General features: G+C 26.7%; 1 long non-coding RNA gene across 1 annotated transcript in view; it reads right to left on the bottom strand.

The window, feature by feature from the left end:
- Window positions 1-1,055: 1,055 nt before the first annotated feature.
- Window positions 1,056-26,495, bottom strand: part of LOC122855357 — a 44,360-nt gene continuing 18,920 nt past the window's right edge. The window contains exon 3 of the long non-coding RNA XR_006374063.1: window positions 1,056-1,255. This is a non-coding gene — a long non-coding RNA (uncharacterized LOC122855357). The remainder of the gene's footprint in view (window positions 1,256-26,495) is intronic.

Here is a 26,495-nt window from a genome sequence, read left to right as displayed (position 1 = left end):
GTTCTACAAAACTACATGCGAGTGTCAACTCAACCAATACCAAGTTATAGAAAACGCACGTATAGAAAATCATGTACACATAAAGACGATTGAAGTTTTGCGGGCGTTAGAGGATAAAATCTCGTCGCACTTAACTCAGATCATATCATGATTTTCCACGAAGCACTGTACAAGGATAATTGTTTCTTATACGTCGACTTTATATACACACAAATAAAATGCTTCTACTTTTATATATACTAAAAGTTTCTTGTTTTTATTTTTCTGCAAATGCGCAACTTGCTTACAAGTGTCAAGTATGCAAATTGGATGTACATCAATCTTCAGACACACGAAATTGCAAGAACCATTGATCAGATACCACTTCAATGTTGTGGATTATATACACGCGTTTCAATTTAATACATTTTATTTTTTATTTTTTATTTTACCATAAATGATCGACATGATCATGGTAAATTATCAAACTTTCTTGGTAATAAAATATCGTTTAAAAGCTAATGGTAAAATTATGAATAAAAAAAGAAGCTTTCCAATTTTTTTTTATCATCAATAAATATACAGTTTTGCAAATCGTACATCTGATTTTAAATTTAAATCTCAAATTTTTTATTTTATAAAATTACATAGATATTGTTGTAAAAATTTATTCAAGCAATTTCTTTTTTTCTTTCTTCAAATTATTATTATGCAACAAATTGATATGACGAAAAAATAAAAGAAAAAATATTAATTTTATTAAATCAATTAAATTTAAATATAAAAATATATAGGTCAATGAATCTTGAAAATAACCACGTGGATATTTTAACACGCGGTCGACAAAAAGGCCATCATCTATATACAGTAATTTTAGTACACGGGTGTTGCGCATCGTGGTGTAGAACGCGACATAAATATGTATAAGAGCTTGGCTGATTTTACCACCCTCTCGACCGTCTTTATCATTGTCTCTTTTTATCTCTCTCGTTTGGATCTATTCAAGTGAAATACCAAGTCAGCCAGAAATATACACTAGATGCGGCTGAATACGCGCACGCAATACTTACCCCGGACCTGCGCCAATTCATCCCCCATTTTTTTCTGTTTCCCTTTCTTCTGGTTGAAGTTTAAGGGGTAGATATATAACAACCCCAACATCACAGGTATACATACACCAATGTCACTGTTGGACTCTGGGTGCAATTTTAAAATCTTCTTGTCCTCTTTTGTTCAACCAAATCAGCTGACGACATCACGGTATCCACTGTCAACCCTGAAACACAACAAAATATTTTATATGTCATTGAGAAAGTCTGACTTCATGGCTTGCATGTATTCATGAGTCTCGTGCAGATTTGATCCTCATTTTATCCACTTATATTATTTTTTTTTTCATTCGTCTTTAGCTTATCTCAAATTTTATTCTTTTTTTTTTATTCAATATTTACAAACTTCATCATTCTTCAAAATAAAAAAAGAAGAAGAAGAAAAACAATTTATTAAATTTATTTTTATCGTGACAGTATCAACAATTGTTGATGCTAATAATAATAATATAATTTTGAATATATTGAGTTTATAGGGTCTTTGATACGCAAGTATATAAGATGCATAGTGAATATTGATAACATCATCTTGCACTTGAATGGAGCTAAATTGATCTGTTGTAGGACAAAATATATATACATTGTATACATAATATGTGGCTCATTGTGATGAGGCATGAGTCTGACCCAGTGGGCCAGTAGGGCAGGTCAAAAGCGGGGGTTGATACATACATATTTATGTCGCGCACTGTTATATCAAGCTCTTCCTCAACGTTGTCTCCAACCCCCATAGTCACATCATACATATACAAGTAGCCCCCAATATTCCTCTTTATTTTTCCGCTCTCTTCATCAACAAGAGCAATGAAAATTTCAAAATAACAATAACAAAAACAGCACAAATAATAAAATAACAATAATATAAAATTTAATTACTAATTTTACGCGTGATGATTACTGTTGCGTTTAAATATATATAAACAAACCCAGGATCAGTATTATAATATACTTGGTTTATATTTTATACACATAGAATATATAGAATATAAAAAAAATAAATAAATATAATTATTTATGTACATCACGCACGTAAACAACAACCAGTAGTACAAAACCATATAAACACAAAATTAGAATTGTCGATAATGGCAATTAACACGATTATATCGTTGAACGTATAATCGTTAATAATTCCGATAAATGGTAATGACTTTAAAGTTCGTATTATTGCATTTGTGATGTGTTGGTGAATCAGTTTAAGCGAGAGTTAATGTGTATATATATACATACAAAAAAAATATAAGAAAAACAATTTATTGCGCGTAATGAACTATGTGAAATTCCATGTGATCAACTCACTGATATATTTTTATCTTTTATATAAATTACTGTGTAATCTCATTCTCACATTGACTTGAAATTATTATCATTAGGATTTTTTTTAAAATTTTTTTCTCAATGAAAATTACTTGTTGCAAACGACATACTAGTTGGCACAATGCAAGCTTATTATTTACAAAGTCATGTCCTTGCCACTTGAATTAAGTGCACATAAAAATAATAAAAAATAAAAAAAATCAGACTGGAGTATATAAGTTGCAAAATCCAGAGCTATATACAGTTTAAAAATAAAATTCAAGATTAATCAAAAGAAAAAAATAAATATTAAAAACAACTTGTAGTGACAATTATGTGTCTGGTTTTTTTTTTTTTTTTAACAATCTCTTGTAATGAAGAGACAAATAAAATAAGTGTTCATATTTTTTTGATAAATAGTGATGATAATATTGATGAAAAAAAAGTAATAAAATGAAGTGAATGAATGAATTTTTTGGACCCAAAAATAAAAAATTAAAGGACATTTTGGATGATGATCTGGAACGAAAAAGAATATATAAGAGTAGTTAGTGTTACAAGAAAGAAATGAAAAGAAAAAAAAAAAAAAAAAAAAAATGAATCCCGAAGGAACATTGTACCCGCAGGGCAAAGAATAGTGAACTGATCGTTTTTGCTTGGTATTATATATACGTATATACAAGCACCCCAATTTTAATCAGGACCCGAAGTATGCAAGCCAGGATGGATGCCTCCAAGCCTCGTTTCTTCAACATCCCCCTTTAGCCCAACCACCCCGCAGTCTTCTTTTCGCGGGCCTTTCTTTCCCCCCTTCTCTTCCCTTTACCATCTTACTACTGAGCGTTACGATGCATGTAATTTATTTTTATTGCCGCCAATTTTTTTTCGACCCTCGATCGGTCGTCTCTCGTATTCTTTTTTATTCTCTATTTTTTTTTTTTACTCTGCTTCTCATCGTTCTAAATTTTTTTTTTTTTTCAACTTTTTTCTTTATCCTGCTGGCATTTTTTCACTCTGCTTGTCTTTTTTTTTTTTCCTGCTATATACGCCCCTTTACAGCCAACTAATTTCAAATGAGACACGCAAATATCTGGCACGAAAAACGAAATGTCAGTATGACAATTTATATGGTATGTTTTTATTAGACTTTTTTTTTTTTGAGATTTCTTCATTTTATAAAAAATTGAATTTACAATTTTTAATTTTTTTATTGTTCCACAAAAATAAATATAACAAATAAGAAATTATTAAAAAAAAAAAAAAAAAAAAAAGTCATTGGATGAAGTAAGTCGACAACGGGTAGGTTTTTGGTTGTGGCTTTTATTTTAACGTGTGGACTCAAGATTTATTGCCAGTCAAAGGTGACATGAGAAACGCAGGAGGGTAAATCAGCAAAGACCTTGAAGTTTATATTCAAAATTTTCCACTAAAAAAAAAATAAAACAAAAAGATATAAATAGATGAACAAACTGCGGCTTTTTTAGTTTAAGCCGTCGGGGTTAATGCAACAATCCTCCTCTTGGGGGTTCAAGATTATTACTATATTTTTTTTTTGGCTTGTGCAGAGTTATCCCTCTTAAAAACTACCCTGTTTTTTTTTTTCCTTCTCAATTTTTTCAGTCAGTTTATCTTTTTTTTTTTTTGTTTTTGTTTTTATTTATATATTTTTCTATATAGGCAATGTAAGAATGAAGAAAAAAAAAAATACAGTAGTGGAAAAAATTACACCACAGTGCCTACTACCACCCCTCAGATATAATTTTTTTTTTTTCTTTTTTCATGGTGATCATACATGCCGAGACGATCTTTTTAAAAGGCACCCTCACTTAAAAAAACACGGTTTACGTTTATGGCCACTCATTCGATGGAACGTGAGGCAGCCGTTGCGCAATTCTACGATAAGGGGGATGGTTTGAAAAAAGGGGGGAAGGATCTCCACCGATTCACAGAGGGTTTCAAGTGTGATAAGCAATATAAGCGTGGTGGAGCTGTTGCCAAAACGTGCCGGATGCTTTGAAGAACTTTCAAAAAAAAAAACTGTAACAAAGAAAATTTAACTCTAGAAAAATATATATATAATTTTTGGACTGCTCTGTAGCCAAGTTACCTGATGAAAAATAATTATAAATTAATTATTTTTAGTTAATAATTTAGTTGATTATTAAAATAATTTATCTTGAAATCAAGTGACACGGAATTTATTTATCTAGAAATTTTGTGAATAAAATTTTCAAGCAAAGGGGATGAATAAAATTTGAAGATAAAATGAAACACTTGAAGACTCACGGGAACGATTAAGACTTAAAAGTACTGTGTATAAAACTCATTACTGATCCTCAGATGGTGGCTTTAGCTTGACTTTATATTTAACGTGTCTTTAAAAGTCGTTAAAAAAAAACAGCTATTACGAAAAATGACGTCAAAGTATATCGACAATCAAGACCGAAAATACCACTATCAAAATAACAAAAAAATAAATAAAAAAAAACAATAGAACTGAATTGAAAGAAAAAGAAGAAATTAGAAAACTTTTATATTTATTTTTCAACTAATTAAACTTGTAATTCGTTTTTTTTTTTTTTCTTGCATTAAATAACACTTGTTTCGCACGATGAAATTTTTTTCAGAATATAGTTGAAAACTTTTCTCTATGCTCCTGATTAATTTTAAAAATATCTGCTGACGCGTTTTTTTTTTGAGAAATTTTTAGAACGTTTGTGTGACTCATTCTATGAATCTATAAAAAAAAAATCGTGATTTTTCACAATGAAAAAAAATTTTCACAGATGTGAAAAACACCTAGAGAACTGTAAACAAGCTGTCACACCTCAAAGCTCTATTGTGCCGTTTTTTATTTTATTTTTTTTTTGTCAACTAGAAAAGAATTTTTTTTTTTAGATCGAACTGACCGATGACTGTACTTTTTGATTTTTATAGATGGTTAAATTGTAGGTGTCGATGGGCGGTCAATTTCACATTTTTAAACGGTGACTATTTGCAGCCACCGCAACCACAATATTTATCGTGTAAAATAAAATAAACTCTAATAATTAATAACTATTAAATTATTTAAAAAAATCTTCACTAGTAAATAAAGATTTTATTACTTTTCGAAAAAAACAAAAAAAAAAATAAATTTAAGGAAACAGCAATTTTAATGAATTAGTTTCAAACTTTGGAGCTTATTTATTTTATTTTTTTTTTGCACATGAATAATGATCTTGTTTTTTCCAAAAATATCATTTAAAAAATTATCCAACTGTGATTGCATTGAAATTTTTGTTTACAAAAAAAAGAAAAGCATTAATTTGACAATATTCAAAGTAAAATTAGGTGACAGAATAATAAAAGTCATAAATCGTAACAAAATTCTTTGAACGAAAACAGAAAAAATAATAAAAAAAATATATTTCACACCTGGAAGTCATTAGGTGCCCAGTTTAACCTTGAATCGCTTGAAATTCGAATATATATTTGTAAAACCTCCAACAGTTAGTATCAAGGTAATTTTTTTTTGAGATATATACTTGGGAAATCAGAACTCATCTATATATTTCTATGGCTTTTTTTGTTATTTGTATTCTCACGATTTTTGTTTTCATTGTCAGTTTAGAAAAAGAAAAAAAAAAACACATGCTTGGTTTCTTTTGCCCAATAAAAAATCCACCTGAAAATGCCACAAGTGCCGCACCACCCTTGGACGGACCAAAGGTGCCAGGATGTCTGTTAAATTTGCCAAGCTATAACATTTGGGATTTCCCTAAAAAAAAAAAAACAATAACTATAAAGTTTCTTTTATTTATTTTTTTTCCTCTTAAACATTTAGCTATCTTTATATTTTCAAAGAAAAATAACGCACCTGAAAATTCATCTTCATGGTTATTTTGTATATACCTTTTCCCCAAGGATATTCTCTCAAAACATTGGGTATAAAAAAAAAGGGCACCACGTGCCAAAGGCAAAATGAAAATTTACGTGATCCAAGACAACTGCTGGGGTGAGTTCGCATGATCGTAAAGAGACAGGTAGTCTGGTATGTCCGGTCGCGCCAAGCGGTCTGGCTTTTTGTTAAAAAATTTTCAGAAAACATTTTATTGCATTTGAGAGAGACATACAGGTTACTCGGAAAAAATAATGCCCAAATTGCACATGTGAAAAAAAAAAATAAAAATAAAACACCAGCCCAGGGTGAGAAAGATAGATTTTTTTTTTTTTTATTTATTTCGCCTCTTTTTTTAACATTGGAATTTTTTTTTTGAAATCTCGTGGGAAACTTGTGCAATAGTATGCGGAACAAATAAAAAAAAAAAAAGTTGAATTTTCTCAATCTTTTCTTGCCAACTACCCTTCTCATGATGCTGATAGAAAAGCGCATATAAAAATGACAAAAAAAAATTTGTTAAAAAATTCCAAAGTAAATTTTTGGCAGGAGGAATTTTATTTATTTCATTCTTATTCATTTTTTTTTTTTATTATGAGCTGGTGACTAAGGCAGACTGCATTTTTTTTCTATTACTCACAGATATTTTGAAATTTATCACCTCCCAGATTGAGGGATTATTCATCAAGATTTTTGATGACACCAAACACCGCAAAATGAACCCAATGACTCTATTTAATTTTTAGAATAGATTGTACAATATTTTAAAAGTGCAATTTAATATTCGAGATGCACATGATAAACCAAATGATAATCATAAAAATTAATAAGAAAAAAAAATAAAAGTAATTTGTAATTTAATTATAAGAATAAATTTAAACAAAATATTTTATAAATAACTGATCGAAAGGATTTTTATTCTAGTTTACGAAAATTGCGGTTGCAATATTTAAGTCAAAGTATTGGATTCATTAAAACCAAGTTAAAACGCCCTCCGACGAATGGCTTTACGAGTTGAAGGTATTTACTGCGGCAACTTAAATTATTACGTTATAATGCCGCCAGCAAAAAAGATCACGATTCTAAGATAGGAATCCTCGAGGCGCGAGCCGCGTGCTTTTACCCTTTTTTTTTTTTTAGTTTTTTATTTTTTTTCTAAATCTCGCATGTGATGGTAGTTTTTACCTGATGAATCTCGTGTGTACAAAGAATTCACAGCTATCTCAAAATAAAAAATTCTTTCAAAAATATATAGTTAAAAAAATATGGGATTGATATTGCGGGATTGTTTCTACTTGAAACATGCATGCATGATAAAATAAAAATAAAAAAGACCCAGATTTTTTTTTTTTTTTCGTCTTGGACACGGTGCATACCGACCTGTCACTTGCTTTCAATCCAACAACCGAGAATAGACAGTTGAGGTCACTTGATATTTATCCAGCAGGCAAAGGTATAAATTGATTTAAAAAAATATTTCGTTTTCGATAAAAAAAAAATATTCATTTACTGTTATATATCTATGAAAGAAAAAACTAATCTATAAACTAAAAAAAAAAAATAGATAAAATAATTTTTTATTTTAAACTAGGAAATAACAACATTAATATTATTATTGTTTTTTTTAAATAGTAAAATTTAAAAATTATTTTCAAGTGTCAATGACACTATTTGTATGTATAAAATGCACAACTGACTCATCATAATGTATTAATCTTGGAAAATCGTGTCACACCTTAGAAAAAGAGTTTGAAGAAAAGATCATTGTTATAAGAAAAGAATAAAAAAAAAAAAACATTTATATATAAAAAAATAAAAAAAAAAAACGAAACGTGTCAATTTTCTATAGCACAAGACACTCAAACTTGGTTCCACGAAAGCTTGACGTCATGGTGCATCAAGAAGATCATCAATCGTAAACTTGAATAGGGCCTGACCACTTTGTGTCATAATGTCATAAAGCTATCTGCGTAAATCATCGTGGATCCATATCTAAATCGCTATTGAAACCAGCAAAATAAAGAAAAAAATTTAAAAAAAAAATCAATGCCTTTTTTTTTTTTATCAACACAAAAAACTAATAAAAAAATATTAAAAAAACAATAAGCTATAGTTGATATACGTTTGTCATATTATTTAATGTTAAAAGCAATTAATTTTTCAACTTTATTCATTTAAAAAAAATTAAAAACAAATATTCAATATTAGATTAATAAATTATTCAATTGTTGAATAAACTTTTGCGCCAAGTAAACACTCAAAAAGTGTTATTAAAAAAAAGAAAAATAATCTTGATAAATTTCAAGATTAATGACATTTTTATTTATTTATTTTTATTATGTTAATAATTTTATCACAAGTTTATCAATTTTTATTTGTCAATTGAGATCAAAAGAATATATTCATGTCAAATAATCGTTCACACTTAATTCAATATTAATATCAATTGACAAACATTTTGATAATTCATTCAAAGTTAAAAAAAATTTAAAATTCAAAACAGATGATGGTATAACATCATAGTTTGCATAATTATTTTGTAATTCATCTTCACGAGATATTTATTATTATTTTTTTTTTGATGCAAAGAAAAGGTGAAGATCCCACGAAAACTTTGAAAGTAAAATAAAAATAATGATAATTATTATTTTGAATAAAATGTCTATAGATTGTGAAGAATAATATTGAATTATTGATGCAAAATAAGTCTAGCAAGAAAGTGAACTGGATAGATTTACAATATTCTCATTGAATAAACATGAGACATCAAGAGAGTGTGACCCTTTGACACAATCTAATATTTTCTTTTGTCAAATTTTTTACATAATGAATATCATTCAGCAAAAAATAATCTACAACCCTTTATTATCATTATTATTATTTAAATGTCTTGCAATTTTTTTCTCATTCACCTACGCACAATGAAGGAATTGTAACAACTAAAAAAAGGTTTCTCTCGTATTATTCTCAGTCCCAAAAAAAGGAAATAATAAAAATCATATATTTTTTTTTTTCACCTGTCATGAGATATTTTTTTTGTTCATGCAACATGTTGCTCCAAATTCAAATGACAACCGTCGACTTTAAATCATAAAATTTATATCAAGAAATATGATCATTCGTTTCAATGAATATTTTCAAGTGACCTATATATATTTTTTATAAAAAAAAAATCAAAGCTCACAGGTGAATGGATGCAGGTAGTATTTGAATCAAATAAATATCTTTTTTCAAATTTAAAATATATAATAGAAAATATAATCTTTGTGTTTTGATGCTGATCAAAATTTTAAATACTTTTTTATATTTTTCAACCGGAAGCAAGTGAATAAAGTGGACAGATGAGTTGACCAATACGGAAGCAAGGCAGCCACAAAATTTTGAGAAAATAAAGAAATAAAAAAATAAAATAATACGTTAAGACAAAGATAAACTTGAAGATAATATAAAAATGATGTTATCAAATTTTTTTTGGTTATATCACGTACTTTTTCTATTCTTTTCTATGATATATTATATCCCTCTGGTGTATTCTCATGAAAAAAAATATATATAAATACAAAAAACCATATTTAGCTTGTGAAATAGAAAGAAAAAAAAAGAGCCGCGACTTCCAGCTTTATTATATTGAAAAAAAAAAAAAAGAAAAAGCCATCTCTTTATTTTATTTTATAATATTTTATTTTTCTAATGTTGTTTGCTGGTGTTTGTCCCTTGTGTCTCACGTATCATTCCCCACCCTTTTTACCACCCTGCCCAATATCATGGTATACAAAAAAAACTTCCAGAGCCGGTTGTAGACACAAAGTTACTTACTCCCTGGACGATTGATACTCACTTTAGATAGTGACAATAATTTTTTATTTTATATTTTTTTTTTTAGAATATAAAATTACTTTTATTTGTTTATTTATAATAGATGTCTGTAATTTTTTTTTTTTTTTTTAATAATTTGACGTTTTTTTTATTTCATTTATTTTGTTTTTTCAATATTGGAAAATTTCTTTGTTTGGAAAAATAGTAATATTTCTTTTTTTTTTTTTTTTGAGGTCAACATAAATTGTATTTGTATATATTTTTTTTTGTTTTTTAAAAATAAATGTAAAGAGGAAATGACAGAGAGGCTATACACTTGGTTTACCTATTTCCAATGTTTGACTATCAATATCCAACGATATGGATTTACGAGAAAATTCCATATTCGTATTGTTGGATGAATGACGAGGGATTCACATATGAATAATGCATTGACCTCTCGAGTGGTTTTTTGGACAAAATTTTTCTGCAATATGTTTTGTAAAAAATAAAAAAACTTTTTACTCGATTAAAAAACCAACTTTTCTTTTTTTTTTTTATTTTGAGTTATGATTATTTAAAATATTTTTTTTTTTTTTATATAAATTAAGTAAATAAATTATTTAAAAGAAAAAAAAAATAAAATTTCGTAAATAAATTATTTTTTAAAAAAATTCTACTCAATTAATATAAAAACTTTTCTTTTTTTTTAAAAATATACGTTTTTAATATAAAATCAAGTAAATAAATTATTTTTTTTTTTTAAATTTCGATATTTTTATAAATGTCAGTTGTATATTTGAACTGTGAATGATTTCAGTATGATCAAAGTTACGCCCATTACCGTACAAATTCAAATCCCTTTCAACCTTCAGTTTAAAAGAAAAAAAAAAGAAAAAAACCCTTTCACCTTTTGGCCCACTAAAAAAAAAAAAAAAATTCGGTTCTTATGGATAGTAACAAGAGACGAATTCACACGGACGTTTTATAGAAATCTCAGCAAGATCAAGAACCTAGAAAAAAAAAAAAAAAAAAAAAATACTGACACACTTGCGCAACGAGAAAAAAAAAAAAAACCATACAACTCGTTTTTTACTTTAAGTACCATACTGCCTAGCAAGATTATTATTTTTTTTTTCAATAAAACTAGTCACACAAGATATCAAAAAACCATTAAAAAAAAATAATAAATATATATAATATCTTTTCTTTTAAATGTGATGCGCCAACACCTTACGAAATAATAAATTTATAAAAATTAAAAATAATTTTAATAATTATTAATATCTATGAGTTGTAAAAAACAAAAAAAAAAAAATGAAGCATTAAAATAATATTTAATAATTTCAATTTAGTCGTTCATTGACCGGCGCCAAGACATTTGTAATACTTGTGGATGAAATTCACCAAGTGGTGAATTACGGTAGCAAGAAAGATCAACTACCGAGTTTTGTAATAAAAGTCGCTGGAAGCGAGGCGCATACGTATCCATAAATTTATGTGAACTGAAAAGTGAAAAAATGAATAAAATAAAAAGATAAAAAATGAAAGAGTATATATGCGGTGCAGCACAGAACGATTATAGTGAGAATTATTTATTGCTTTTTGGGTAAAGTTATATGGACAAGTATGTGATACCAGGGATTATCAAGTTTGAATGGAGAATCATATAAGAATATATCCTATAAGTGCAAGGTGTGGAAGTCCAAGCGGTGCTTTAAAATGTCCGTTAATAAAATAAAATAAAAAAAAAAGGGAACGTTATATTGAAAACAAAAATATAATAAAAGAACTGAGGATGAATAAAAATAAAGGAAATGGAATTCAATGATGATAAAGAGGTGAATAAAAAATATATATATGGAGACAAGAAGACGCAGGAAAAGACGAACAGACAGACAATCTTGCCTCGTTTATCAGTGGCATTGTAGAAAAATCTCGCGACACCCTCTTTGTTGAGGTAACATCACAGTGCTATACAAACTACTCAATCCTTTCTTTCATTCATTTATTTTTTTTCATTTTAAAATACAACTATCGCACAATCCCACATCAACTTAGTTAAACTTATATTCTTTAAAATTCAATATATTTTTTCAAAAAATAATTATTATTATCATGTGATGAATAATTAAAAAAAAAAAATATATACTCTTGATGGAATAAAAGAAATTTAATTATATAAATAAAATTGTGATTTAATAATTTAATTTTCTTGGTGGTACAAAAATACATCTTGATTCTTATAATTGTGATTTTTTTAATTTTAAAATAGACTGGAATTTTTGTTAAATAATTAAGTGACACATCACACTGCAAGACAGATAATAATGATAAATTAAAAATGAAGAAAAAAAAATAAATTATATAGCACTTTGAAAAATGCCAGTAGCAAAATTAAAGTTTACAAGTTTGTTTGTAAGTATGAAGATATTTTAAATGATCGTAAAAGTAAAATATACCTTTAATTTTGTGTTATTCAAGTGACTGTCGGCAAGTTTACATACATAATACATACATTTTATTTCGTTAATTTACAACCCCATCATGAAATTGAAGGGACATATACTCAAAACTTGAATAAATATATCAAGAAAAAAAAACCAACACAATCTTAAGAGTTGAGGCATTTTCAAGATAACGAATTATTTTTATATGTAATTAAATTTTATTATCATGAATGAAAATGTTGGCAAGATTCAGATCAAAATGTTTTTGCCAACAGTTTAATACCACCAACAAGTCACAGTCTGCTCGTTAATTTCAAAGAAAGTTACGTTGTACAAACTTCCTTCAAATGCAATATATATTTATAAAAAAAAAAAACATTAAAAGAAACGATTCGATGACACCGAGAAGAGTAAAAACTGGAAGCTCGCGTGCAGCCAACAAGAGTTAATTAATTGAAGCAAAAAAAAAGTAATGAAGAAGTCACACAGACCCACACCAAAAAAAGTCCTTTAAAAATATATATCCAGTCATAAAAAGAAAACAAAAAAATAAATAAAAATGTAAAGTAGAAAATGAAAACAAAAAAAAAAGCAATGTAAACAGATCTTCTATTCTTGGATGAATAAATTGAATAAAATAAATAAAATGAATGAAATCATTTGGTGTTATTGAGAAGCAACATTTAAGAAGTTAATGAATATCCATAAATTAAACATTGCGTGTGTGTACATTAATAAAATTTCATAATCTATTGATAGTGATTAATTTTTTTTTAATAGACATAATATGTGTTTATTTTTTTTTATAAAAAACTTTCGAAGAAGCTAATTATTTAATAATTTGTATACACTGAGAATAAATAAAAAATTGAAATAAAAATAAGACAAAAGAAATAAAAAAATTATATATCAATTGTAGATAGTTAAAAATTTAATGACTTATATTTATCATTAAAATATATGGAAATATGCAAAGCTGATGTGTATTGAAAGAAGCTATTTAATTATGTATACATGAATGAATGATTGTTCACACAGTTCATTGGATAAATAGTCGCGTGCTTTGAGATCATAAGCTATCGAACTCATCGATTATAACGCATAAAACATAAAAATAATATGATTATTACAATTTCATTGGTCTATTACCTAATAAAACAACTCATCAAGATTTGTTGATTCTTCATATTTTATTTTTTTTAATTTCATATCAATTAATTCAATAGCTTGAGTTATTTTTATTTATTTTTTTTTTTATCTATTTGATTATGAATAAACAAATGTATGCAGACAAACCAGACACAAATAATTATAACCATAATATTTGATTTAACAAAAAATAATAATTTAAAATTCGCATGAAGAGTTTCAATGTGCCACTGGTGGTTTATCATAAAATTTACATATCTAAAAGTGGACCCACGTGGAGTCTTCGTATATCTAGATGGTGTAACTTTTTTTTTTTATTTTTTTTTTTTGCCAAAAATCAATAAAAATAAGTTAAAAAAAAAAAAAACAAATTTATATATTTTTAAAATGTCTGGGATCTTATCGATGATCATCAATGTTTTTTTTTTTTTTTTATTTTTTATCAAGCTAAACTTTTCTTTAGTCAATGTAAATATATTTTATATTTATTTATTTATTATTATTTTATTTTTCAAATTCAAGTAAAAGAAGAAAAAAAAAAAAAAAAAGCAACGGTTTATTTTGATGGTGTAATCCTCTTGATAAAGCCGAAATAAAAAAAAATATAAAAAAATCATCATCTTCCCAGGGTCAAGTGAGGTTGAAATAAATACGATATGTGAGTTTGGTTGGTTCGCTTGGCCACGTATTAGGATATGTCTGAGATAAGTCGTTAAGTGGGCTGGATTGTACCGGTGTATTTAACTGGAGAAGTGCCAGGCTAAAGAACAAGTTTTTTTTTTTTTTTTCTTTTTTTTGGTGACACCGAAAAAGGGGACCACAACGTTCTGGGACTTGTTTTTCTCCTTCCAACTATTACCATCATCAACCACCTTCACTGAAAAATATATATATAAAAAAAAATGACAAGTATCATCATCGATGTGGTGGTCCAATATCGACTTTTTCATATATACAGAGAAAGTTAAATCTACTGTATACATTTTTAATATCAACAAAAAAAAAAAAAATAAATGAAGAACATCATTCATAATTATTATCTTCATACAAGAGCAGAGACAAAAAGGTTTTAAATCTTTTAAAAACATCATTTGTTTGAAAGCTTCTATACACAAATAACTGTTGAATTATTTTTATTGATTGTATATATTTATTTATTTTTAATTCAAAATAAATAATAATAATAACAAAATGTTTAAAAAAGAAAAAACAAAATAAAGGGTAGTGGATAAAAGAGTGAAGAATAACATAAATTGTGTGTTCACTTTGTCCAAGTGTCCTGGAGGCTATGGGTCCACCAGGATCTTCAGTAGCCAACGTAAAATTTTTATCTTTAATCAGGCATTGTTGCTCGCACCAACTGACAGACTGTGGATAAGGAACCAACTCGATGAGTTGGTTTAACTTTTGTCTTTGTATGTATTTAAAACATTCATGTGCAAATATACAAAGTACATATTGTACTGTACTCTGCAGTTGTGGTAGATTCAAGTGGCTGATCAGAAGATTCGTTGGTATAAGTAACAAAAAATAAAAAGAAAAAACAGTAGGCAGCAGTGTGTGCGGTGTCTTGTAAAACTTCAACATGCATTTACTTGGATATACCTTGGCAGTTGAACCCCACTCTTTTTTATTTTTTTTATATTTTTTTCTTATTGCCCAACGTTTCATGTCACACATTTTTTTAACCAATCGACAAGTTGAAGTAAAATCACAAAGATTCTACAATTACTCGTTGAATTTCTGAAAACTCACTTGAAGATTGTTTCAATTTGTTTTTCGTCATTCAAACAAGTTTATTTTAAATTTATCATTTCAATTTATAATATATTTATTAAAAATAAGAAAATTTATATAAATTTAGATAATTTAAATTTAATTATAACAAGTAAATCTCTACCAATGACAATGACATGTTGATGATGACCAAACAAATGTGCATTTAAGCATTAAATTTGTAAATAAAGTCATACACATATGAGTTACATTGACGTGTACTCAACAATATATACATATTTACAAGTATATAGCAGTCAGAGATTATATGTATATTCACAATTGTAACTTGCAAATGTTGTACACAGCAGGGTTGTATATCATTTGTCTATCGTAAGCAGCACTTTTGCTGTACTAGGCGCCCAGGGACATGCTGAATATCTCTGTTAAATTCAAACTATTCACCATAAACCCATAGCAACAAACATACAATATTATTCTTATACGACAGAGTGTTATTTTCTGTGTATTAAACAAATTTCATTCTAAATAAATTCACCATAAACTCACTTTAACTATTTGTCTAATGAAAAAAAATATATAAATAATGTTGCCGCGATAGACGATAATCACGATACGATAAACCAAATTTTTATCGTGACGATAGCGGAACGATGATTTCTCGATAATTACGATAACAGCGTCAAAATTTGAAATTGAGCTATCCTTGAAATTTTTTCTTTAATTGATTGTCTATGACCTAGACAAACTTAGAAAAAAAAATGAGAATTATTGAAACAGTCAAAAAGAGGGTAAGGAGTGGATTTTAAGGCTTTTTAATTCTTTTTTCAATGATTTTAAGTGTTTTTAATTTTTTTGTCTATGGCAGAGTTGAGCTATCCTCGTTATTTTTTTTTTATTAAATTGTGTAGAACACCAGCAAACTTAGAAAAAAAAATGGGAATTTTTGAAACCGTCAAAAGAGGGTAGGGAGTGGATTTTAGCTGTTTTTCATTTTTTCGACTATGATGGAAATGAGCTATCCTCGTAATTTTTTTTTTTATTAAATTGTGTAGAGCCCCAGCTAGTCTAGAAAAAAAAATTGAAATTTTTGAAACCGTCAAAAGAGGGTAGGGAGTGGATTTTAAGGCTTTTTAATTTTTTTGTCAATGATTTTAAGTGTTTTTAATCTTTTTGTCTATGGCAGAGTTGAGCTATCCTTGTTATTTTTTTTTTTATTAAATTGTGTAGGACCTAGACAAACTTAGAAAAAAAAATGAGAATTTTTGAAACCGTCAAAAGAGGGTAGGGAGTGGATTTTAAGGCTTTTTAATTTTTTTGTCAATGATTTTAAGTGTTTTTAATTTTTTTGTCTATGGCAGAGTTGAGCTATCCTCGTTATTTTTTTTTTAATAAATTGTGTAGAGCCTCAGCTAGTCTAGAAAAAAAAATTGAAATTTTGAAAACAAATCAAAAGAGGGTAGGGAGTGTATTTTAACTGTTTTCAATTTTTTTGTCAATGATTTTAAATGTTTTTAATCTTTTTGTCTATGGCAGAGTTGAGCTATCCTCGTTATTTTTTTTTTATTAAATTGTGTAGGACCTAGACAAACTTAGAAAAAAAAAATGAGAATTTTTGAAACCGTCAAAAGAGGGTAGGGAGTGGATTTTAAGGCTTTTTAATTTTTTTGTCAATGATTTTAAGGGTTTTTAATTTTTTTGTCTATGGCAGAGTTGAACTATCCTTGTTATTTTTTTTTCATCAAATTGTGTAGGACCCCAGCAGGTCTAGAAAAAAAAATGGGAATTTTCGAAACCGTCAAAAGAGGGTAGGGAGTGGATTTTAGCTGTTTTTAATTTTTGTCTATGATGGAAATGAGCTATCCTCGTTATTTTTTTTTTATTAAATTGTGTAGAACCTTTGCAAGTCTAGAAAAAAAATAGGAATTTTTGAAACCGTCAAAAAAGGGTAGGGTGTGTGAAAATTTCACGATACGATACGATAATGACTGGATTATCGTATCGTATCGTATCGCGGCAACACTATATATAAATTTTTCTCATCAATGAACAGATTCATGCTGTCACATTCTTTGGTTTTGCAAAGTAATTTTAATTTTTTATATTTTTGTTATTTTAGTTTTTAAAATGTACCATCTTGTACTGAACTCACTGACAGATCATCGATTGTACTCATCAATCATTACTCTATATAGTTTGAAAAATAAAAATAAATAAATAAATTATAAATTGTTTGTTTCCGGTGTTGAACAAGCTGATGAGGACACTAGCAATGTATCTCTTATTGATATTACATACCGGTTTATATTCTTCATATTAATTCACAATGAAAATACATCAAGAATATATAATAATAGTCATAAAAATAAATTAATAAAGTATTAAGTACAAAATGTATAAATGACATATGATATCCCTGTAAATATATTTTTCGTTTAAATATATTTATGCGTGTTTGAATATTGCCAGGTGAATTTTTTCGTGCAATATAAGAGAATAAATAAATAAAAAAAAATAATGAATGCATTATGGTCTTTGCATGATCATGTATTTTATAAAATTATGAGTCAAGTTGATTCAATTCGTACCACACATTGCTAACTTTGAATTCTCATAAGAAAAAAAAAAAAAACATATATATATGTATCTTTAACGACGATTAAAAAACGATTGAGAAAGGTATTTAATACTTTTTATTAATATCATTAGTTAATTTTTTTTTTTTTATTATTATTTTTAAAAGAGGATAAACTGCGTGGTTACTACGTATACAGGGACATTTAAGATATATACAAACGATTAAATATTATTCCGCTACTGATCCTACATACCGATTTATCATGCATGAAAAAATAATTTTTTTTTTTTATTCAAAATAATAAATCAGATTTCTTGTAGTGGATACAACGTATTAATGAACCCATATGAGAGTTACTGTTTCACATTTACCGCCATAATAATTTATCAATTTTTACTAGTTTACTGCATGCATGTCACTAAATTATTTTTCTCACATGTATGTATGAACAATTTTAGACTAACAAAATATATATGCAATTTTAATTTTTAATTTGTCATTTTGTTTGTGTCACCAAAGTAAAGCCTAGGAAAATATTTTCTTAATTAAATAATTATAAATATTTATTTAGATGATCATCAAGATCATTGTTCTTGAGCTTTTTGAGCTGCAAATGAATTTTTGCTTTTTTTTGAAATTTTTATTTCATGCAAGATAAATAGGATTGCATTAGAAATTTGTATGATTGTATTGTTCAAATAGTCTTGTATAATTTTATTGATTTTTATAAATTTTTATTCGTTTTTATTTATAGCAAACAGCGGGTGGTTTAGTCAGTGCATACACCTCATGCCCACACATGACACCCGCGGGATTTACGTTCTTCTAAAGGCAATGAGTAAAATAATACAGTACGTAACGTATTTTCAATTCTTCAATTTTATATACATAGTAGTATTTACTTTGAGATGAGCTCATGTTACAACATTAACATTGAAAAAAAGTTAGATTTAATTGGCAGTAGCCACCACTCAATTGAAATAACAAAAAGTTGGTCTTGTATAGATTTTCCTTACCGCAAGCTATATATAAAAACAAAAAAAAAAATATCTCGTTTTAAAAGATAATCGTTTGGATTATCAAACTATATAATGATCGAGTATGTTGCCGGTAGAACTGGACACGCTAACGATCTCAATATATATATTTACAAAATGAAAAAAAAAAAAAAAAATCATGATGATAAAATCATATTATCAGGCTACTTTAATCGCTCCCTCTCTTTCTCTTCCAGTAATTTATTTTTGGATTTATCAATTGATTAAGAGTATAAAATTAAATAAACAAATATAATAATAAAATTATTTTATTAATTATAATTTTATATATGCGTTGAGGAAAAAATAAAAAAATAGAAAATTAATGAATCTTTCCGTTATCGGATTTTCGAGATATAGTAGTTTTATATCACATTGCCAGACTGACACTGGTCCGTTATGTACCTGGTGAGTCCGGGTGATAAGTTTGTAGGCAAAAAATTATATTTATTTACTTATTTATTTAACGTTTTATGTGAAGCTAGATAGGCAAACCGGGGGAACACACACTGGGTTTACGTGACGTAATTAGTCTTTCGTAATAACGCTACATTAATCATGACCTGTTATATATATATATTTAATCTTGCAGCATCTCGACCTTTTGCTAGAACATGAACACGTTTAGAAAAAAAAAAAAAAAATTTTTCTCAATATCTAAATAAAAAAAATACATATATAAAATAAAAAATTCCGTTGATATATTTTTTTACATTTTGTGAATTTCAAAATTGACGATAAACATCGAGCTGATGAAATCTTTTTTTTTTTTTTTATATATTTATATTTGTTTTTTCATTTAATTTTTATTTTTTTCGATTGCAAGATTATACATGCTTTTATTTATGATATAATAAATTTGGAAAAAAAAAAAATCGACTTATAAAGAAAATTGAGTTGCGAATTATTATTGGAAGTATGAAGAAGCAAATGTATTTATTTGTTGATAAAAAAAATAAATAGAGAATAAAAAAAAAATGAAGGAGAATATTGAATGGATGAAAAGTAAAAATTAAATAAATAAATAATCGAATGGAGGGTAAAGGTCTGTTGTGGTAAGATGCTGCCAGTTGAGGTAGAGTTATTTCGATGGCTCATTGATTGATGTGACTGTCGTTAGACATCGTTAGAGAACCGGTATTCGTTATAAAGTCCGACGATTGCTTGATTTTATGTCCCACGCGCCACTACAACAATCATCAAACTTGAAAGTTACCGATGATATGGGATAAATATACACGAAAGATCTAAATCGATATTCGCTAGTTGATTGGTATAATAATATTTGCAAACCGACTATCAGTATAAATTTAAAAATAAAATATAAATTCAAAAGATAAAAAAATATATATTTCTTAATAAAATACCTTTATTCTTTTTAGAATTAAAACTTTAATAAACTTCTAATTTTACAATAAAATTTCAGCAATTATTCAACAAGCAATAAAATATCAATTTTATTTTTCAATTTTATTTTCAACAATCATTTTATATTTATAATTTTAACTTTCATTTAAAAATATAAACAGATTCAATTGTTTATATTGTCAAATAAAAATTCAAAAAAATAAATATAAATAAATGATGGAAATCTATCACGTTTTGATCCAGTGCTTAGCAAAGATATGTGTCACTCTCACAAGGATCTATCCGCCAGAGGGCAGAGGCCTCGCGTGATACAATTTAAAACTTTTAAACAACTTCAATAAATTTAATTGCAATAATGAGATCACAACTACAAAACAACCGCACCAATTTAATCTAAATCGTGATTATTATTTTAATTTTTTCAAACTTTATATAAATGTTTTTATTTTTTTGCTTGCATCTTGAATTATATATGAGTATTCCGAGGTGTTGAATCAGTTTGATAAAATCGTGGGTTGATAGATTGATTCATTCAAATCGAGATCTTGAATTGCAAATAATGAGTAAATTTTTTGTTTAAATAAAAAAACTGTTTATACAATTGTATTGAGGGGTTGTTAGGAAAAGATATGACGAGAAAGTGAGAAGTTCGCTAGTTATTTTAATGGTTATTCTTATTGACATCTGATGACAAAATTATGGTGGCCAAGAAGAATCCATTAGTCTGATAGATCTTCAGAAAATACACGGTTATTACAATGTATATATACATTTCACTTTGGCATTTTAAATCAGATTGAATATTTTAGTGTAAATAAATGTTGAAAAATTGAAAATAAATATATTTGTAATGAGCAGTTGAAAGAAAAAAAATAATCTTGGGAAAATATATTTACTGATAATTTATTTATTTTTATTTATTTATTTTATTTGTGTGTAGTTAATTATGTATATTGAAAAATATGTTGGAGCATTTCCGAAGCCAATCCTATGTCGCATGTGTCCTTCGTTTTACTTATAACACACGGTCAGTAATATTGATTGCGTAATATCCACTTCGACTGATCGTCGACAGGATGAATTTTTATGACGACGCAAAAAAATATATATATACTACATATAAACTTGAAAATTATAAATATATCTTTAAGTTATTGTGTGATTTACTCTCATAGGAAAAAAAAATATAAATTCAAGAACCGGTAGGTTTTTTTATCTTGACTTTTTTTTTTAAATTATTATTATCAATTTTTTATACTGAAGATTTATTTCAACATTGAAAATATATTTTTTTTTTTCCTACAATGTGGACAAGTAAACTAGTTTAATTATTTATTTTTTTTATCACAATATTTTATGTATCGTTTTTTTTTTTATTGCAATTTTTCTTTCAACTGCAAAAATTCTTTGGTAATAATAAATCAAAAATACCTGATAATCAAATGGTTTTTATTAATATTTTATTTTTTTTTTCTGTTGCTTTGACAGTTGTGTACTTGCAAACAACTTTATTTTAAAAAAAATATATATATATTATTGTCATTTAATATTCATTATTCGGTTAATCGTAAAATGCGAATGAATCGATTTTTTTTTTTTTTTTCGAACTATGAGGTCTCTTGTGAGGTGACAATTTATTTATTTTTTTAAATCATTTTTATGAATACAAAAACAACATATATCTAGACGGTAATTAAAAAACAAAAAAAAAAAATGTCGCATGGTCATAAACTCATAAAATTGCTTCATCAATGTGCAAAATAAATGAGTCGAAAAAAAAATTATTTCTAAGCAAAAAAAATTCAAATAGAAGCAAGTGTTCTTCACTTTTTTTTCTGATCAAAGTCTAATTTAAAAAAAAAAAATATCAATTGATCAATAACAATTTTACAAAGCCAAATAATTTTTGTATTTTCGGTCATAGCAAACAGCAACAGTGACAACGATGTAGAAAGAAAAAAAAAAAATAAAAAATGAAAAAATATATCGGATGATTGGCTTTCGCGGCACGATTTGACCTAAAACCGTGCACGGTTCGATTCGATGTTCGATTCTCCTTCGCCATTGCTGCCTTTTGATACGATTGCAATGAGACAAAAAATAATAATAATAATAATATAAAAACAAAAAATAAAATAAATAAAGAGAAAGAAAGCCATGGGTGAGAGTCGAAATATAAACCCAGAGTCCAGACAGACACATTTCATTGCGGGAAGGGGGTTAGAAAAGCAGTTATGTAAAAAAAAGATGAACAAATGTGAAAACAATATTTAAAAAAATAATAACAATAATTAGGGAAAAATAAAAAAAATTTTACAAGGTATGAAAAAATTAAAAAAAAGGTACTCTTTGCTGGTGAGTTTTCTTTATACGTTGCATATACACACGCAGCTTAGAAAAACGTTGATTTCACTCAACTGGAATGGTGACATGCTTGTACATTGAAACGACAAGAGAGACTTTTAAACATACACATGGATAAATGAATACAAGTACCTGGCGGGTGTCGCGTTCGCATTGTATACCCCACATACCAATCGACGTTTATACCGTTAACGAGGTATACACATAACCGAGGTTTCACATCGACTTGTTTTACCGGAAACTTGATGATGGCTTTATTCAATTTTTTTTTAATAAAAAAACTCTTTTATTTCATTTTTATATATATTTTTTTTTTGGCTAGGTGTTGGGGTTATGGATTTTTTTTAAATTTATCATTTTATATTATTGTTTCTTGTGGATTATTATTATTTATTATTTTTTTTTCTTTTAGAATTTTATTAATCGTTTTTAATTTCAGTGTATAGCTTTTGGGCGATGGACTTGACTCTTGAGTTATTTAATTTAAATAGCCAAACGAATATATTTGAGTAATTTATCAATGAAATTAAAGAATGACTGGACAAGATTTATTGAGCAAGATCTCGATCAAACCCCTGTGGTTTTTTACGGCAACCAATCTCACCTGATTTTATTGAATACATGATATTGACAGATTATTACAATACGACAGGTACATTTTTAAATAATTATTTTTTATTATTTAGTATATAATTGATTTTCTTTTGATTTGAAACAAATCAATATAATTATAATTGTTTTTAAAATTAATTTATAAAATTTTCATAATAAAGAATTAAATTATTTTTTGAAAACACGTGACAATTCGATTGGTTCATTTTCCATTTGCCATAGGAACTAAGGTCTCTTGGTATTATATTCAAACGTTTTTAGAAATAATTTTGCATATATGAATAATTTTGCTACTGTGGTCTGTGTAAGCACGTATATTCCTTGTGGGTAAAATCCCAAGGATCTCGGGAGCTTCCTGGAGGATCGAGAGAACTTTAATTTTTTATTTTTATTCTCTTTGTTTTTCCTTTTTTTTTCCATATACTATATATATATTTTTTTACCTTATTTTTTATTTTTTGTTATTTTATTTACTATGTATATGTGTTTTGATTTTTTTTTGTTCGAAAAAAGTTTGCAACAAACAGTCGTGAGTTTATATTTTTTGTGGAAAATTTTTCTGAATATTTTAATGACTTTTTTGTTTTATACTTTTTTTTTTATTATGAATTTTTTTTTTCAAACGTTTATATATATTTTATGTAATCTTGGGTGTATTTATTTATATAATATCGATATGGGATTAGGGATGCACGCGTGCACTTAAGATCAAGTTAGTCGACAAGATAGAAATGCGGTTATGATAATGCAATGGCCACTGCGCTACGCGATTCTTTAGACCCCCCGATGTGTTTCTGACGTTTCATGTCCATTATCACTTTCAAATATAAATAAATAAATATAAATAAATAAAATAATAATATTAATAATAATAATGATGTATAAAATTTAATATAAACCGGTAAATAAAACTCTCCAGTTAACCAGTTTGTTTTATTTTTTTTTTAATTTTTAAATATAAAAAATAAAAAATTCCATCAACACAAAATATTTTATTTTTTTTTTGATTATTAAATTTATCTTATGTTTATTATCTTTATATTTTCACTTTTGATTATTATTTTTATTGATAAAAATCAAGCATTATCAGGATCTTAATTAAATTGTGAAATTTTTTTTTTTTTTTTCCACTGTAAATAAATTTCAATTCAACAAATAATAATAAAATTTTTATCTTTTTGGCATTACGATGTCGAATTGAAGCGAATGAATATTGTATTTGGACCATTAAGCATCAAATTCTCTGATTCAATCTTTTTTTTTTGAGGATAGAAAATAAAAAAAAAAAAAAATTAGATAGAAATAAAAATTGTTCGAAAGAGAATTGAAGGTATAGCTGAGGTTGAATGAAGAAGAATGTGGAAAGAACGAACGAAGGATTAAGAGGATGAAAAAAAAAGTCCTTCGAGAGGGTGGTAAGAAAATGGTGACGGGGTGGTTTTTAAATAATTCTACTATTTCCATGCATATTGCAGGAAACAATTACAAGTGTAATTGCGCTAATAGAAGATTGCAGACGAGGCTCAGGTTTATCTTGAAGGTTTCAAACCCACTTTTTACCCCAAATACACTGACTTTTTTATTTTTTTAAATTTTATTTTTCCCTCTCTTTGTTATACTTGTTATGTATGTATTTTTTTTTTCAAACTTTACTCCACTATCCGATCAATATTTTTTTATCTTTTTTCTCTACTTTTAAAAATTAAATTATTTTATTAAATAGTAATATTAAATATTTACTAATTAACAAATATTTTTAACTGTTTAAAATTATCGATATATATTAAAAATTAAATTTATTTTTTTTTAATGTTTATGTACATTTGTATTTTATCGTGGTAATTAAAGCTCTTGAGTATTTTATTTTTTTGAAATTCTAAGAAAATAAAAATGAGTTAATAAAAAAGTTGCAGTACACTTGAAACGAATGTAAAATAATTCAATAAATGTCTTTCTTTATAAACAAACAAGTTTTCAAATGACTTTATTTATTTTCTTTTTAAATTATTGTTTTTTTCTAATTTTCTTCTCTTTTATAAGTTTCACAGTATATATAGTTGATTTTTATTTTTTTGAAATGTCAAAGAAACCGACATACCAATGTGTCTATGAATATAAATACAATATATATTCTGCAACTTATTGTGGATGACATAGGCGCCAGTTTTAAAACGATATATAACATTTGATATCAGGTTTTTCCCTGAATCCTCCTCATCGTTTGTTGTCATCGTCGTTATTGTCGATTTGCGGGCGTTTCTTTGGCGCACACATTATACAACATTCTAGTATAAAATTTTATGTATATTGTTGTGTATTACGGTGAAGAAGTAAACGCATGTGGTGTATGTTGTATATAAGGAAAGGCAGGAAGTCAAACGGACGCACAACATTGTCACAAAAAATAAATAAATAAATATAAATAAAAAAAAGTATCAGAATAGTAAAAAGGAAAGAAAAAGAAACAAAAAAAAATCAAGAAAATTGGTATGCAGCACATCTAGCGAGTTGTAAGGGGGTTGAAAAAAGAGGCAAAGGGGTGGACACTGAGGGAGAATTTAAGGGTGAGTTAGGCTGGATTGAGGGCCCACAGAATACTTGCAAAAAGTGAGGATCAATACTTTGTTTTCTTCCCTTTTTTTTATTTTTTTTTATTCAACGTAATTTTTATTTTTAACAAAAAAAAAAATTATTTACATTTAATATTGCTATATGATCTAAATAAACTATAGGTATATTATTTATAGAAAATAATTTATATTTTTGTATTTTATAAATATAAAGAATTAATTTGTAAAAATTTATTTGGTTTGTTTGATATTTTTTTTTAAAATTCATTTTATTTAAAGGTAAAAATTCTACTGTGACTTTGAGAATTTAACATGATGAAAGAAATAAAGGGAGATATTTAAAAGTATTTGAAATATACTCCAGGGTGAAAATTTTGTGTGTTGAAATAAGGGTAGTCATTTCACGTGCTAATATAATTACGATATGCGCGCTCACCATCAAACCACAGACAGATTAAACGAGGCGTATCCGCAAAAGAAAAAAATAAAAAAAATAATAATAATCTTCGGTATATTTCGGTTGGTTATATACTTGAAGATATATATAGAGTTGTACTCGCAACCCTCTTCT

The sequence above is a fragment of the Aphidius gifuensis genome, linkage group LG4, assembly GCF_014905175.1.
Source record: "Aphidius gifuensis isolate YNYX2018 linkage group LG4, ASM1490517v1, whole genome shotgun sequence".
Taxonomy (NCBI): domain Eukaryota; kingdom Metazoa; phylum Arthropoda; class Insecta; order Hymenoptera; family Braconidae; genus Aphidius; species Aphidius gifuensis.
The sequence above is the reverse complement of the archived record's forward strand: the minus strand, read 5'-3'. Positions and strand labels throughout refer to the sequence as shown.